At 38.9% G+C, this 16,364-nt stretch overlaps 1 long non-coding RNA gene across 3 annotated transcripts; it reads right to left on the reverse strand.

The window, feature by feature from the left end:
- Positions 1 to 1,200: 1,200 nt before the first annotated feature.
- Positions 1,201 to 15,602, reverse strand: LOC139961474 (uncharacterized). Of its 3 annotated transcripts, none has more exons than XR_011790896.1 (5): positions 15,506 to 15,602; positions 10,945 to 11,061; positions 5,248 to 5,416; positions 4,500 to 4,626; positions 1,201 to 4,089 (listed from the first exon to the last, which is right to left on the reverse strand). It is a non-coding gene; the product is annotated as an uncharacterized lncRNA (long non-coding RNA). The 3 variants fall into 3 exon arrangements; XR_011790895.1 differs by having other exon boundaries at positions 15,421 to 15,571; XR_011790894.1 differs by having other exon boundaries at positions 10,945 to 11,082; positions 15,421 to 15,515.
- Between the last annotated feature and the right edge of the window lie 762 nt (positions 15,603 to 16,364).

Here is a 16,364-nt window from a genome sequence, read left to right on the forward strand (position 1 = left end):
GAATAAATGGGTCAGTTTTGGCAAAAACTGCGAGGGGTACGTACCCATTACGGTTTTTTTAGGTGAAAAAAACTTGTTGTCGCAAAGGCGATATATGTGTATCTTTTCTGGTAGTTCGCGACACGCTGATTAAGAATCTGAAGTTTATTTTGGAATTGGATGTTGTGTGGGGCGTGCAGGGGGGGGGGGGAACTGATTTATGATTTATGAAAAAAATAGAAATCTATAGACAAAAAGCCTTTCCCGGTCAGATAATTACACGAAATTAGTGTATAACAAAAACAAGGGTGTCTTCTACTCCACGTCTTATTTTAATGTCGATGGGTGTTTCAGAGAGGACAAGAGAGGGGGCTGAAAAGAGGGGGTGTTCCAATTTGTGCACTTATAGGAACACGTATTTCTAGCGGGTCCTTTGGGACCACGTATCTCCCGAACGGAAGCAGATATGGACCTGGGAATTGCAGATTTGGGCTCCTGGGCATCGATTACTCCATGTTACGTCATTTGGGCGAAACCGATTTTGGGTCAGTTTTGGGGACAAAATCAAATCAGGTTTTTTGCCCCCACGCAACATCGAATTCCAAAATAAACTTCAGATTCGTAATCAGCGTGTCGCGAACTACCAGAAAAGATACACATTTATCGACTTTGTCGTACGAGTGAGCTCGACGCATCTTGCCAGTGATACGTGATTTCAAAGCTGTCAAATCAAACCATTGTTTGTCATCTTGATTTTTTATGGTTTATAAGGTTCTAATTTTTGACAAAATTGTTCTACTGAAAGTTGGGGAGGAAAGGGTGGGGGTGGGCTGGGTTGTATTATGCATTACAAAACACATTACAGAATGTTTCAATAGGCTTAAAAGGGTGTAGTAGACCTATTGCTTTAGTTACAAGGCCTTTCAAAGGGCAAAACGATTTTTGAGAAATATCTACCTTTCATATCGACTGCAATATCATCCTGTCTTGTCAAAACAATTTTGTTGGCAAACTAGTCTGTCAGATTATTCATAACATCCTGTTATATGTATGTGTGGGTATGTTAAGCAAGGTCAACTTCCAGTTCCATTTGTAAGGACCAGACAAGTTCTCAAATCGCTCTCTGTTTTTTCTTCTACAACTAGAAATAAGAGAGAGACAGACAAGAAATAAACACGGAAAGAAAAGGAATTTCAGGACTGCCTGTTTATTTTTCCACCTCTTGCGGAACACGATATTACCCCCCCCCCCACCATTTTTGATTGAAAATTAATTCCGAGTTTAGAAAGGTTTGGGTAACAGTAAATTTTGTCCAAAAACTATAAATATTGGAAAAGAGAAGACCCTGTCACTCCCCTGCCTGGGATTAAGAGTCGATCCAAAGTCTACTCTTCCAACCAACCAAACACTTCACAAAACAGAACCTCTTTTCTGGAAAGGAAAAAAAAAACACTTCAGATCGACCTGGGTGATCTTGCTGTACAAATACAACATCACGATTAGTACCATGGCAATTTCTTAACAGCGTTTCTGACCGTCATCATTCACTCTTCGATAACCATTTTTAGGTTTCATTATGTCAATATTCAAATTTGGTTACATAACACTAATTAACTACCATACAGGATATATATACATTCAACTTTTTATCTCAATTTAAACTTTTCATGAACTTTGTATCATTTTACAGCCTTGCAGTTATACCTCGCTTCACCTTCCCAATTTTTTTTTTCCATTCTTTTTTAAATATTTCTGTGCAAAGGATCTTTTTCCAAAAATTTTAGTTAAGCTAACTACATGCATGGACTATACAATCCCTGGGGTATCGGTTCCCATGGTGACTGCAAAACCCTCCATTAAACACGAACGCTCACATGACGACAACATGGAAAATCAGGCATAGGAATCATGCTAATTTTGATATATGACATGAATATTCATTGTGCTTGAAGTTTCAGTACATCTGTAACAAGCATAATTTGCTCCAAACTTGTCTATAAATACTGCCACTTTCCATTTGTAATATTTCCCTTCAACCTCTACTATTGTTACAAATCTCTTAATAAGGCATCACCTGACACACAATGGCTGTAGAATGAGTCATTGCAACCACATCACCATGGTAACCTCACAAAATAGGCAAAATACCAAGAAAGTTGTTGAATGAAATGGGATGTTTTCTACTTGGCTGCTCTCTTCCTGCTGATCTGAATACTTTGATATGTCAATACAAATTCATGAATATTCATTAGCCCTGCACTAAACTAACATCAGCTAATAAATATTCAAAGCCATAACACCAATATTTATATATCCCAATGAACACCTGTTCCTGGGATGGCCTCTGCTCATTGTTAAGTTGTACATGTTTACCATGTGGACACAATGCCAAGTTTTTGGCCCTTGGTAAGACTGTTCCTTTTATCCACGGGACAATGGTACAGCCCAGTCACTGAACCCGCCCAGAGGTACACAGGAATACACTTCCTCGTGGTCTGAAGATGGCTATTCCCTTATTATCAAATCACAGCATGCATAACTACAGGTTTGTTCACACCCCCCGTGCTAGCTTTTTAAACTTGTGAAATGCATTTGAAGTTTACAGGCAAATATTATTCTGCATCATCATCATAGCTACACCTTTCATAAATCAAGATCAAGACTAGATACAAATAACGAGTCAACAGCGGGCTAATAGAATTCATACTTTAACAACCGGTAGCCGTTTTTCACTGCTTTTTCTGTGTTCGACTTTAAATAAAAAACAGAACACAGTTTAATATTTCTATATATATGACATAGATGAAACAAAGACATATATGATAATTACCTTAATTTTGTTTTGTTTTCGATACTTTTTAAATTGCACTTACTAAGGTACTCCTACAACTAAGTTTTAAGTAGGTCTGAATCCAAAGCCAATAGAAAAAAAAAAAAATGGAAAAAAAAAACTTTCCTTCAAATATGGAAAACAGTTTATATATGTCAAAGAGCTGTAGTTATCATGATTTCTATCACTGTGACCTGGCCTCGAAACAGAAACAAAAGACGAAACTTTCTCTTCACAACATGCATGATATTAACAACAATGCAAACATTCAGATAGGTTAAAAAAAAAAAATACAAATGAGAATAACATTTCAGGGAAATACAAAAACCGAACCAACTCGTGGTCCGGTTACGGAAACCCGGGAATGCAAGAAGGAAGGAAGGGGCCTTTATGTGCGCCACTCTCATACATATCTACACAAAATACTAACCGAGGAAAGTGATACGACTCCAATGCTTAAAATCTGTTCCGACAAATACATGATATTATGTACTATACAAAAAAGTTACATTATGCAACTGGAGTAAATAGACCGTGTACGCTCTGCGATCCTGTTAGCCTAAAATTTAAAAGAAAAGTAAGGGGGAAAAATGATAAAGAGAGGGAGAAAACTTTCCCCTGGAACATAATGCTGATCCAGTCTAGAGTTTATTTCACTATTTAACAACAACCCAATAAACTTATATAATGGAAGCCCAAAAAAAAGACCAAAAAAACTGGACATTTTTATACCGTTGACCTCTGCCCTGACCACTTCCCGTAGCCGTGGAAATTCGAGAGAAGCTTCTCGCATCACGGAGTAGGCATATACTTGTCCTACATGTAGCTGTTATAAAGCGTCTACAAACATAGTACTTGCAAAGAGAGAAAATATATATAAAAAATCGTAATAACGAGAGGGGAGGGAGGGTTATTGTGATCAGTACTTGGGAGATATGCTGGCCCCCTCTCCTTCTCACAGCGTTGGACAGTTGAACTCTCACAGTACTGCTTACTAACGTTTACAACCAACTCTCCACACAAACAAACTTATGAAAAGAAATTTGACTCGTCATTTTAAAAGTAGTGATTCTTCCTCTAGCTCTCCACCTTTTTGTCCTTCTTCTTCTTTGACAAGAATGATGGCGTTCGGAACTTCTTTTTCTTCTTGAACAGCAAGAGGGACGAGTCCTTCGAGGGGGAACCTTCCACGCTCTGACTGCCCTCGGGGTGGGGGAGGGTGCCCTGTCATCGTTGCCATTCACGAATGACTGTGGTCGTTTCTACTGTCCCCGGTTGATCTGAAAGAGTTGTGAAGAGAGAGAGAGGATGGAAAACTGCGATCGTACAAGAGAGAGACATTGATGAGATCATAATTAAATTCTACCATGACTGTATCAAACCCAACAGAAACGCACCTATTTATGCATGTGATGTATTGAGTGGGCCATAGTATGGTCTCTCATGGCTTTAGAACTTACATACATACATATACACACTCACATGAACATACTATAGCCAACTTATTTTAAGTTTTAAGATGGTTGTGCTGGGTGAAGAGAGAGGAAGCTGGAGAATATAGGACTAAAATGAATTGTAAGATCACAATCCACAGCTAGATTATGTAGCCGTGTCTTGAACAGGAGGAATGACAACGACCTTCCATCTCTCTCTCTCTACCAGTAAGTGGTACGCTCTAGCAGACTATTACCTCCGTGAATGGTCACAGTCTTAGTTGTAATTTTCTGTGTTCTGATCTTCTCTCCATCCTCTCTCCTCCTTGGTTTCTTTAATTTCAGTCTCCTCGGCTTGCACGATCAGCTCAATCTCCTTCACATCTGTAACGAGGAAGAGGAGAGAAAAGTTGATCTATGAGTGAGAGATGATGATGATGATGATGAAATCCATTGTCTGAGAGTGGGTCAACACCACCCTCCAGAGGTGTGATGCCAGACCATTCTATTTCAGCCTACAAGCAGGGTATAAGCTAGGGTGATGGTGTAAGTAGGTAAGCAGTGGTGGTGGGGGAGGGAGGGTTGGGATGATAGCGGAGTTTAACAGAATTGGAGTGGGAGTGTAGGACTAGGAGCAGGATTTTAATGTGGTGGGATGGGGAGGGGGTAGCATGATGTAAGCCAGAAATGGAACTGCTGAGGAGAGATTCAAATCTGTGTTGCGAGGAGGAGGAAACGTATGGAGATGGGTTTTCTCACTCTCCTTGAAGAGTGAAACAGACAGACCATAACATCTCAAATAGGGTGTAAATCTGTCTTTCATGGCAATTCCCTTTCCTTGGGAGGAGTAGGGGAAGGGAAGGGGGGACAAGGGCTGAAAGGTCATAGACCCAAATCGTGTCAGTGAGCCCTCATATCAGACCAATATGCCCAGCCCCTGGACCCCTCCACCACAAAAAAAAAAAAAAAATTATCTACAGGACTTGTAAAATCAGATGAACAAACCTTGACCAGTTTTGTCCGCAATTTATTTCTTGTAATCTAGGTTTTCTCTCTCTGACATCGACGTGAATGGATTGGGAGGGTAGGCCGTGTACAGTACAGCCTCGTCTTGGTACTCCCTCTGGATAAGTTCTTTAGACTTGGAGTAGACGTGAGCATTCAGGTCGATTGGCTGAGGAGGGCAAAATCAAGGAAGACGAGGTGTGAGCTGTTAATTCATATTTATAAAAACCTCTGTTGTGTTTCTCTTGTCCCTCTTTTGACCAAGACAAGAATCAGCAGAGGATGAAACCATTCATCACATTGGTCAGTTTAATTTTCTCCATATAATACAATTCATACTTCTTTGTTATATGTGTATAATATAAAACGAACTCATACTTCTTCCATTTGTAATATATAAAGGTGGCCATCATGGCATGAAAATATTACATAAAATATTGCAGAAAGACTGTCAAATATACATCCCTCTCTCAAGACGGAAAGCAGAAATGTGATAGTGTTATTTTTGAAATAATGTACATGCAGAGGTTCATCATAATCATAATTATATATATGGATAAATGCATTATAGGTTTAATGATTTGTATCAACTTAGTTTAGTTTCTAGAAAAAAAGGATCAGGAGGGACATCAAGTCCCCATCAAGGACCCTATAGGAGAGGAAAAAAACTGAAGACACAAACACTCAGACCCTATAACAATGCTTAAAGTGCTTGTCCAAAGCATTCTTAAACCCATTGACACTACTTGCAAGTACAACTTTCTCAACCCTATTACAAAAAGTTATGCCGAATATTAATCCTACTATGTGACTTTTGGAGTTTAAGACAATGACCTCTGGTACGACTACTACTAGCAAACATGAAAAAGTCTGTAAAGGAGAAATTATTGTCAAAACCATACACAATCTTGAAAACCTGAATCAAGTCCCCAAGTAACCTCCTAAGCTCCAGTGTGGTGAGATTCAACAGTTGTAACCGCCTATAATAGGGAACACTCTTTAAGGAACTAATCATCCTAGTAGCCCTCCTCTGGACCTTTTCAAGTACTTCCTTATCCTTAGCAAAATATGGGTTCCAAGCCTGCACAGCATACTCCAGATGAGGCCTAACCAACTGCTTATAAAGCCTACCTACTATGTCCTCTTTCAGAAAACTGAAGTTCCTCTTGATCATACCTAAAACCCTATTACCTCTTTTAGCAGCTTCAAGACAATGTTTAGAAGGTTGCAAAGATGAGTCAATGTAGATACCTAGGTCTCTTTCAACAAAGACCTCCTGTAACTCCACACCATTAATATTGTAGGGATACTTTTGGTTACTACTACTGTACCTACTGTATGTGCATTACCTTGCCTTTTTCAATATTAAAAAGCATTTGCCATCCCTGAGACCAGGAAGAAACCTTAACCAAATCCGTTTGAAACTTCTCAGAATCGCTTTTGGAAGAGATATAATAAATCAGAATATAATTTGGTGTCATTAGCAAACTTCTTAGCTGTACACAAAATATCTCTGTCAATGTCATTTATATAGGCAACAAACAACAAGGAACCCAAAACAGACCCTTGTTGAACCCCACTAGTAACATCCTGCCAAGAAGAAGCACAGCCATTAATTACCACCCTCTGTTCCCTATTACCAAGCCAATTCTCGATCCAAGGCAGTAAATTCCCATTGACATCCATACTCTTCAACCTAAGTAAAAGACGCTGGTGGGGCACTTTATCAAATGCCTTCTGGAAATCCAGGAACACAACATCTACAGACTTCTACCTATTTAGTGAGCTTGTTACATCTTCCATAAACTCAAGGATATTAGTGAGACAAGACCTTTTTTGACAAAAGCCATGTTGAGACTCTCTGATCAAAGACTGACTACTGAAGTGACTGACCATACACTTTTTAACAAAAGACTCCATGACCTAACAAACAACACTAGTGAGACTAAAGGGCCTATAATAACAGGGCTTACTCTTATTACCCTTCTTGAAAATTGGGGTAATATTAGCACATCTCCAGTCCTTAGGAACATAACCTTCATTCATAAATTTACTAAAAACCAATGAAAGTTGAACGCAGAAATGGTGTGCAAAAGTCTTCAACAGATACGGATGGATTGCATCAGGTCCAGAAGCTTTAGAAACATTAAGACGAAGCTGCTCCTTTAAGACAACCTCATCCGAAAATAAGACCTTATCCAATTTAGGACTATCACTTCCCCCCCTGAAAATCTGGAATACTACTCATATCTTCCCTTGTAAAAACCAACACAAAATAGTTGTTCCATAGATCTGCAAGATCCTGACTATCAGTAACTATATTATCAGCATGTGGTGCCCTACGAGAAACAATTGCATCTTTAACTTTCTGCTTTGACCTGACATAAGAAAAGAAGGCCTTTTGGGTTATCCTTAATATTTAGGGCAATGTTAATTTCGAAATTCAATTTCACATCAGAGACTAAGCATTCTACCTTCAGCTGATGAATTTGAAACTTGGCCAATAGAGATTCAGAATTAGTCCTCCTAAACAACTTCCACATTACAACTTTACATTTATATACATTCAAGCTTCACTGAGATCTATGATAGCAAAGAGCAATAAAAAGTAAGACTTGCAACTCTTGACAGGAGGAACTCTAAACAGAATACAGATAAATTTGTCAACAACCGGTTGGAAGAAAGACAGGACCCAGTGACAAAAGCTTGTAACGGTTTATCCAAACCCAGGAAGGAAGTAATCATTGACCGTCACGAACGCCCATTACGATAATTACGACCAATTTTAATTAAAGGCAACTGTACTGCTATCTCTTTGTTTTATAGTCTCCTTTTAAAGTAGAACGATAGTGACAGAAAAAAAATCTCTCATTTTCATATATTATGTAGTTTATATGTTACCAATCAACATATTTTTTTAATTTTCCAAATAGCACACCGGAAAGTTATAAAAAAGGGAATTAAAACATCGTTTTTTCGCCTCCGTAATTTAGGAATTTTCAAACACTGCAACGACCTTGAACAGCCCTCAGGTCAGTGAATGACGTCACTGTGATGATCTTTTCTGTTGTGAACTGTTCAGTACGGAGCTGTGCGTGCATTTCGTGTCAGCATAACTGTTATTTTCCGGCGTAATGTTCAAGACATAAATAGATAATGAATATCATAGTGTTTCTTGATTTCTTCACCACGTGTTTACAAGTTTTTTTTTACGAAATTTGCGGCGATTTCGCAACGATTTCCCAATATCTGAAGAGGTAACTCGCAAGCTGACCCAAAGTAACGTAAATCTCAAGATCACGTTTTTGGCGGCTTTTATACAGAGTGATGTATGAATGTGCTCACTTACCAGTCAAACTGGCACAATAACAATAGTGATGATAGTCTCAAACGTAGATTAGTATAACATCCGAAAGAAAATCCAAAGTTCTAAACAAAGTAGATTCGCTTGTATGCACTAGGCCTACTGTAAAACATAAACGTTCCTTGTTCCGTGCGTCATTAAATCCAACAGAAAGGTTTCATTGAGCTTGAAATACAACCGCATTTGAACTCAATCGAGTTGTTAGTCTAGCTCGAACAATTTTCTCACTACATGCAATGCCTATTGCGTTTATTCACATGCATGCCTCGTGGTTTGGGCTTCAGGAGAAATCGTATTCTAGCCCAACTTCACGTAGGTCCGCAAACGGTACTTTCACACTGTGCAAACATAAGTGACAGTGTGCGCTACCGTAAGTAATACTTAACCGATGTTTTGTTTCGCTCACACATTTCCTATTCGTATTACATTTAAAGTGGTTTGGAGGGTATGAACACATCTCTGCCCCCAAAAACTCTGCCTAAGCGACGTCCATGCCCCAATTGAAATTTGCACGTGGATTCCCTCCTCACATAGTCATTAGGTTGTTCACGTCTGACATGTCTTCCAGTTCCAACACTTACTGTTGCATTTATCGGGATATATATAAATAATGCGGCATAAAAGCATCAATCTTTCAAACTTTTATTACTTTAGTGACCTTGCCACACGCAAATTTCAATTGGGCCCGAGAATCATCTTCTGTGAAGTGGGCAGAACAAACTTTCACATTCTTGCCATGAGAAACTCCTGGTGCGATGAAGTCTTTCCTGGTTCTCCTCACAAATCGTATCCAGAGTTTCCGATATCTCTCACTACTTTTTCCGCTTGGAAAATTGAAAAAAACTTATTGTAGAGTCCACATTCGTTCTGTTGCATCCCCCTACAACGCAATTTCTTGGATTTTGCTAGTGGTTTACGTTGTTTGTCGAGTCCAATATAGAGTAGGTTGCAACTAAACTTACACACTAAGTGCACACTGCTGAAGTACACTCACGTTGTTATCATCATAATGACGTCACATGTCACTGTAGATCACGTGATCATCATATCGCTTTTCGCGAAAAGCCCATTTTTTGTTTAAAAAATCAACGAGTTTAGGAATTTTTTTTAAGCCTTTCCCAACATCGGATTAACTTGAATTTTCACATGTGTAAAATGGAAACCAACTAGAATACTCTTGAATAAAATCGTATTTTTTCGTCGATGGTGAAAAATCACTATCGTTCATCTTTAAATTTCTTGTTTGTTCACTCTTCTCTCAACAGTTCAAAGAAGCTCATCTCATTTAATAACAATGGCTTTTAAGAGTCCAAGGTAGTACAGGTGCAGAGGAAAAGAATGCCACAAAATGTGACAACTTAACATGGTCCTGGAGTGAATGCTGATTGGTCGAATCATCCGAAAGATGAGAGCATTGTACATTAAGCAGGACATGTAGAACAACACTGACCACAAATCTTGATATCTCCCTCATTTCAGCCCCCTCTGACGGCCAACAATCTCCCATCCTCCACCCCATCCCAACCCAAGTGAAAGCGGAAATATTACCAGAATTTGTCCCAAAAAAATGTAATTATTATAAAATTTTGAATTTTGTATTCATATTATACAACATTATAACAATTATTTGGAATAACAAGTTTGAAAATATAAAGTAAATGTGAGTGCAAGCATGCCAAAACAAGAGAAAAAGAAAAAGGAAAAATTGAAATGTGAGCAGGCACAGGCAAAGCAGTTAATGTGCAGATAAATAAAAGGAGGAAGAATACAGAACCAAAAACCAAAAAGAGACCTTAATAGAGAAATGAACAAAAGCACTTTAAGTATTGAGATTTGGGCTGCTTGAATGAAGTGCTTGAATGCAGGAAAATTTTTATTGACAATCCACATTTATTGGTTTGTATTTAACTCCTTTTTTTCAGCTTAAATAGGCCGCACAACGTACGTTAAGGCATTATTGTTTTTATAACCATTTCCACAGCTGTTTGTCTGGACTGGAAAGTGATAACGAAAAAACGTCAAGCCGCTTTCTTTTTTGCGGGACAAATTAATTTCAAGAGTAATATTTCTTGATTCTTAGACTGCTAAAAAGTGTTAAAGATCCGCCACGGCTGGATTGTATGCGTTCAACTTGCCAAGAAAACTTCCTCCACAGGTTTGGTTAAATTACTGTTAATCAATCAATTCAGTTGCCCTAAATTCTTCTGAAAGCCTTTGATTTATTAATTACAGAATTTCATTATCAGTAGGGCTTGTTTATTAAAATTACAATTCATTCTTCTTAATTTTAGTTAACCATAAACATAGCTTGAAAAACAGACCTTGTTTCTTACTATTTTCATGATCAGTACTGCATGTGGATTCCTCACATAGTTCACGATCAGCTATCTGCGGTATTCTGTTCATAAAGTGTTGTGTAATGGGGCTGAGCAAGAGTCTTTCCAGTAATACTGTTGGAAAAGGGAAGATCACTGATGGAGTAAATAAAAACAAACAATTAAATGATACCTTAAATAACTGTTCACCAGCTGATAAACATACTTATATTCTTAAATCCAGATTAGTCATAGTAATATACCGAACATGTGTTCATCTGTGGGTGTGAGAGCAATTATTTACTCTGTCACTGAGAATTTCCCTCATGCAGTGACATTGTTGGCACGACTCATGCTCAGCCTATTCTTGTAACATTTGCAAAGAAAAAGTTAAGCTTACCTTCTGAAAGGTTAAGTTAAAGATGAACGATAGTGATTTTTCAGCATCGACGAAAAAATACGATTTTATTCAAGAGTATTCTAGTTGGTTTCCATATTACACATGTGAAAATTCAAGTCAATCCGATGTTGGGAAAGGCTTAAAAAAAATTCCTAAACTCATTGATTTTTAAAACAAAAATTGGGCTTTTCGCGAACAGCGATATGATGATCACGTGATCTACAGTGACATGTGACGTCATTATGATGATAACAAAGTGAGCTCAGCGTAGTGTACTTCAGCAGTGTGCACTTAGTGTGTAAGTTTAGTTGCAACCTACTCTATATTGGACTCGACAAACAACCTAAACCATGCAGAGAGGAGATTTGATACACTGCGTGAGACATTTAACGGTCTAATTTTAATAAGGTGTTATTGTTCCTGCTTTTTCTTGTCGTTTTAGTGAAGCCGACTGCCCCAATGTAAATTACGGAATAATCGGTCATAAAGCCATCTCGGGCCCAATTGAAATTTGCGTGTGGCAAGGTCACTAACGTAAAAAAAAGTTTGAAAGATTGATGCTTTTATGCCGCATTATTTATATATATCCCGATAAATGCAACAGTAAGTGTTGGAACTGGAAGATATGTCAGACGTGAACAACCTTATGACTATGTGAGGAAAGAATCCACGTGCAAATTTCAATTGGGGCATGGACGTCGCTTAGGCAGAGTTTTTTTGGGCAGAGATGTGTTCATACCCTCCACACCACTTTAAATGTAATACGAATAGGAAATGTGTGTATGCTCGAGCGAAACAAAACATCGTGTAAATATTACTTACGGTAGCGCACACTGTCACTTATGTTTGCGCAGTGTGAAAGTACCGTTTGCGGACCTACGTGAAGTTGGGCTAGAATACGATTCCTCCTGAAGCCCAAACCACGAGGCATGCATGTGAATAAACGCAATAGGCATTGCATGTAGTGAGAAAATTGTTCGAGCTAGACTAACTACTCGATTGAGTTCAAATGCGGTTGTATTTCAAGCTCAATGAAACCTTTCTGTTGGATTTAATGACGCACGGAACAAGGAACCTTTATGTTTTACAGTAGGCCTAGTGCATACAAGCGAATCTACTTTGTTTAGAACTTTGGATTTTCTTTCGGATGTTATACTAAACTACGCTTGAGACTATCATCACTATTGTCATTATGCCAGTTTGACTGGTAAGTGAGCACATTCATACATCACTCTGTATAAAACCCGCCAAAAACGTGATCTTGAGATTTACGTTACTTTGGGTCAGCTTGCGAGTTACCTCTTCAGATATTGGGAAATCGTTGCGAAATCGCCGCAAATTTCGTAAAAAGAAACTTGTAAACACGTGGTAAAGAAATCAAGAAACACCATGATATTCATTATCTTTTTATGTCTTGAACATTACGCCGGAAAATGCTGACACAAAATGCACGCACAGCTCCGTACTGAACAGTTCACAACAGAAAAGATCATCAGAGTGACGTCATTCACTGACCTGAGGGCTGTTCAAGGTCGTTGCAGTGTTTGCAAATTCCTAAATTACGGAGACTAAAAAACGATGTTTTAATTCCCTTTTTTATAACTTTCCGGTGTGCTATTTGGAAAATTAAAAAAATATGTTGCTTGGTAACATATAAACTACATTATATATGAAAATGAGAGATTTTTTTTCTGTCACTATCGTTCTACTTTAACCTGCTAAAGTTCTTTCAAAATGGTTAAGAAGGTTGGCTTCTGCAATTGCATAGGCCTAAGCACACATACATTATTCTGGAAGCTCGGCCTAACCTAGTGACAATTAGGCCAGGTCTAGCTGCCTATAAATAGTACTATTCAAACTATTTAGTTTATTAGAAAAAAAAGGATCAGGAGGGACACTCAAGTCCCCATCAAGGACCCTATAGGAGAAAAAAAAACAGAAGACACAAACACTCAGAGCCGATTACAATGCTTAAAGTGCTTGTCCAAAGCATTCTTAAACCCATTCACACTACTTGCCGGTACAACTTTCTCAGGCAAACAATTCCACTCATTCACAACCCTATTAGAAAAAAAGTTATGCCAAATAGTTTGTGACTTTTGGAGTTTACGACAATGACATCTGGTACGACTACTATTAGCAAACATGAAAAAGTCAGTGAAGGAAAACATGATACACAATCTTGAAAACCTGAACCAAGTCACCATGTAACCTTTAGTGTGGTGAGATTCAACAGTTGTAACCGCCTATAATAAGGGGCACCTTTAAGGAACTAATTATTCTAGTAGCCTTTCTCTGGACCTTTTCGAGTAGGCCTACTTCCTTATCCTTAGCAAAATATCGATTCCAAGCCTGCACAACATACTCCATTATGAGGCCTTGTCAACTGCTTATAAAGCCTAACAACTATGTCCTCTTTCAGAAAATTGAAGTTCCTCTTGATCATACCTAAACCCCTATTACCTCTTTAAGCAGCTTAAGAGACAATGTTTAGAAGGTTGCAGAGATGAGTCAATGTAGATACCTAGGTCTCTGTCAACAAAGACCTCCTGTAACTCCTCACCATTAAAACTGTAGGTATACTTTTGGTTACTTCTACCAATATGCATCACCTTGCATTTATCAATATTAAAAAGCATTTGCCATCCCTGAGACCATCAAAAAACGTTATCCAAATGCGTTTGACAAGGACGGCGATTTGTTTCAAATATTGGGGGGGGGGGACATTTGCTTGGGTGCAGGCGCGTAGCATCTTTCATCCCCAAACTTGTTCACGCGCTTCGTGATATTTTGCATATTACTATCTAAGCGGAGCCACCATCGGTTGGCGCTCCGCGTACAAGAAAATTTCTGGTTTTGATAGCCCCCCAGATCACCGGAAATGGCACTTCTCAGGCTTGAAAATGACCAACTAGATGTACACTTTTGCCTGAGAACCAAGTTTTACCCAATAGTTTTTTTTCATCCATAACCCTTTTCAAGATTTTCACCAGTCACACATCATGTTCGACCTCATCGCATCTCCTGTGGATCATTGCTTTTGTAGGTAATACTACATAACGGCCCACAATACCCATCAGCCCCACTTTTCAAGGTTTTAAGGCCATTATTCGTTCAGAATTTGAACAATAAATTCACTTCAAAACATGCCCATAATGTTGCACAAAATATCATCTATGGACAACCAATATAGATAAAAAAAAACTTCAACCCCTAACAGAACAGTCAAAATTGCCTGAGTAGAGGTATGGATGATGAAGAATGTTGGTCAGGGTATTTTCGAAAATTCAGACACAGTTAATTTATTGGTGTACAAATATTAAAACCTCTTATAACAGCTACTGTATTTATACATATCGATGTGGATCATATTGTATGTACTTACACTCATACACAATAGATGTACAGACATTATGATCATAATCATGAGTGACAACATGCTATATGGTCACAGGTCACAGAAACGACCACGAAGAGTCATTTACCTCATGCAGTATGTGTTGGATGAAGTTTTAGCTACCGCCAAATATGATTTGGATAAATAATCTCACGCATTATTTTCTATTTATAGCCACACAAAAAGACTCTCACCAAATATTGGGGGGGATATTAGATAATATATCCCCCACCTAAAATATTAGCCCTGGGGGACATGTCCCCCGCCCCCATCCCCCCATGATCGCCGCCCATGGCGTTTGAAATTTGTCAATCTCAGAATCGCTATTGAAAGAGACCTGTCAGAAGAATAGTTTGGTGACATCAGCAAACTTCTTAGCACGTACACAATTAATATCTCCGTCAATGTCATTTGTATAGGCAACAAACAACAATGGACCCAAAACAGACCCTTGTGGCACCCCACTAGTAATGTCCTGCCAATAACAACATTAACATTGCAAGCATGCATTGTTAATGTTACTTGTTAGGCTACATCACATTCGTGCGAGTCTGTATGCAGCTGCAGTCTAGTGTTAATATTCTGGCTGACATTGGTTCGTTTAGTTGTACGCAGTGTATGTTGTCAGGCCTAGCCTATCGTTACACTAAACTAGCCAATATACTCAAATAGCACCTGCATTAATAATACAACTTACTATTTGGCCTATAAACGTCCCGAATTTTAATGATAAAAGTGCACATCCTTGATTTTCAGTAGATGCTTAGGCTTTGTAATAATACTTGGTGTTCTGGTCACAGCAGATGTCGATTTTCTGTTCCAAGTTGATACGAGACGCGGTCTCACTAATACTAGCAGTAGTACCGTGCCATCTTTTCAATAGGCCTGTGTACCGTACGTGTAGTGTGTGCGCGTGCGCGTGACGTTCACCGTACGTGCAAATGTCTGGAGTGAGCACCCCCCAACCCCATGGCACTAAATTCAGTGTTGACACTCCTGATCACTTTAAATGAGATCTTTCTTATCATCGCGCCGCATATTAATAAGATGTGTGGTACATGGTCGGCCAAATGGGGAATCATGAGCAAGTTCGGAGACCCTTTCCCGTGACCCCCCCCCCCGCACCGCTTGTCAGACCTGGCGATCGCGACAAAATATACGTCGAAATTTACTTACATATTCCATGAGTTACAGTAATGAGCTATGAAAAGTACTATAATTCTTGCTATGTCTCGGTGTGTGTCCTATGGCGAAACGCACAGATTTGACAAATATATGACGGTTCTGTGAAGTCTGAAGTATCCAGATGGGTGAAACTGAAGAGATGACGCGGTGTCGGGGCTGATTCAGGTTTTCACCTTATCATGTGAACTATAAGATGGAAATGTTTGCAACATCCTATAGAAAAACCTTCTAGCCTGAAAACAATGTGAATGTGGGGTACGTGAGGGGGGGGCAGGTCACATGAAGGGAACCTCTAAAGAGCCATTTAAAGAAAAAAGAACAGCACCTTTCGATAAAACAGTAAAATTTTTAATTTCTGTAGTTTAGAAACTCTCCCCCCCCCCCAGCATAAATCCATGGGTTGTGTGGAAGGTGTATACCCCTAGCTCCCCCTTCCCAAAACTCTTTTTGTCAACA

Source organism: Apostichopus japonicus, chromosome 20 (assembly GCF_037975245.1).
Source record: "Apostichopus japonicus isolate 1M-3 chromosome 20, ASM3797524v1, whole genome shotgun sequence".
NCBI lineage: Eukaryota > Metazoa > Echinodermata > Holothuroidea > Aspidochirotida > Stichopodidae > Apostichopus > Apostichopus japonicus.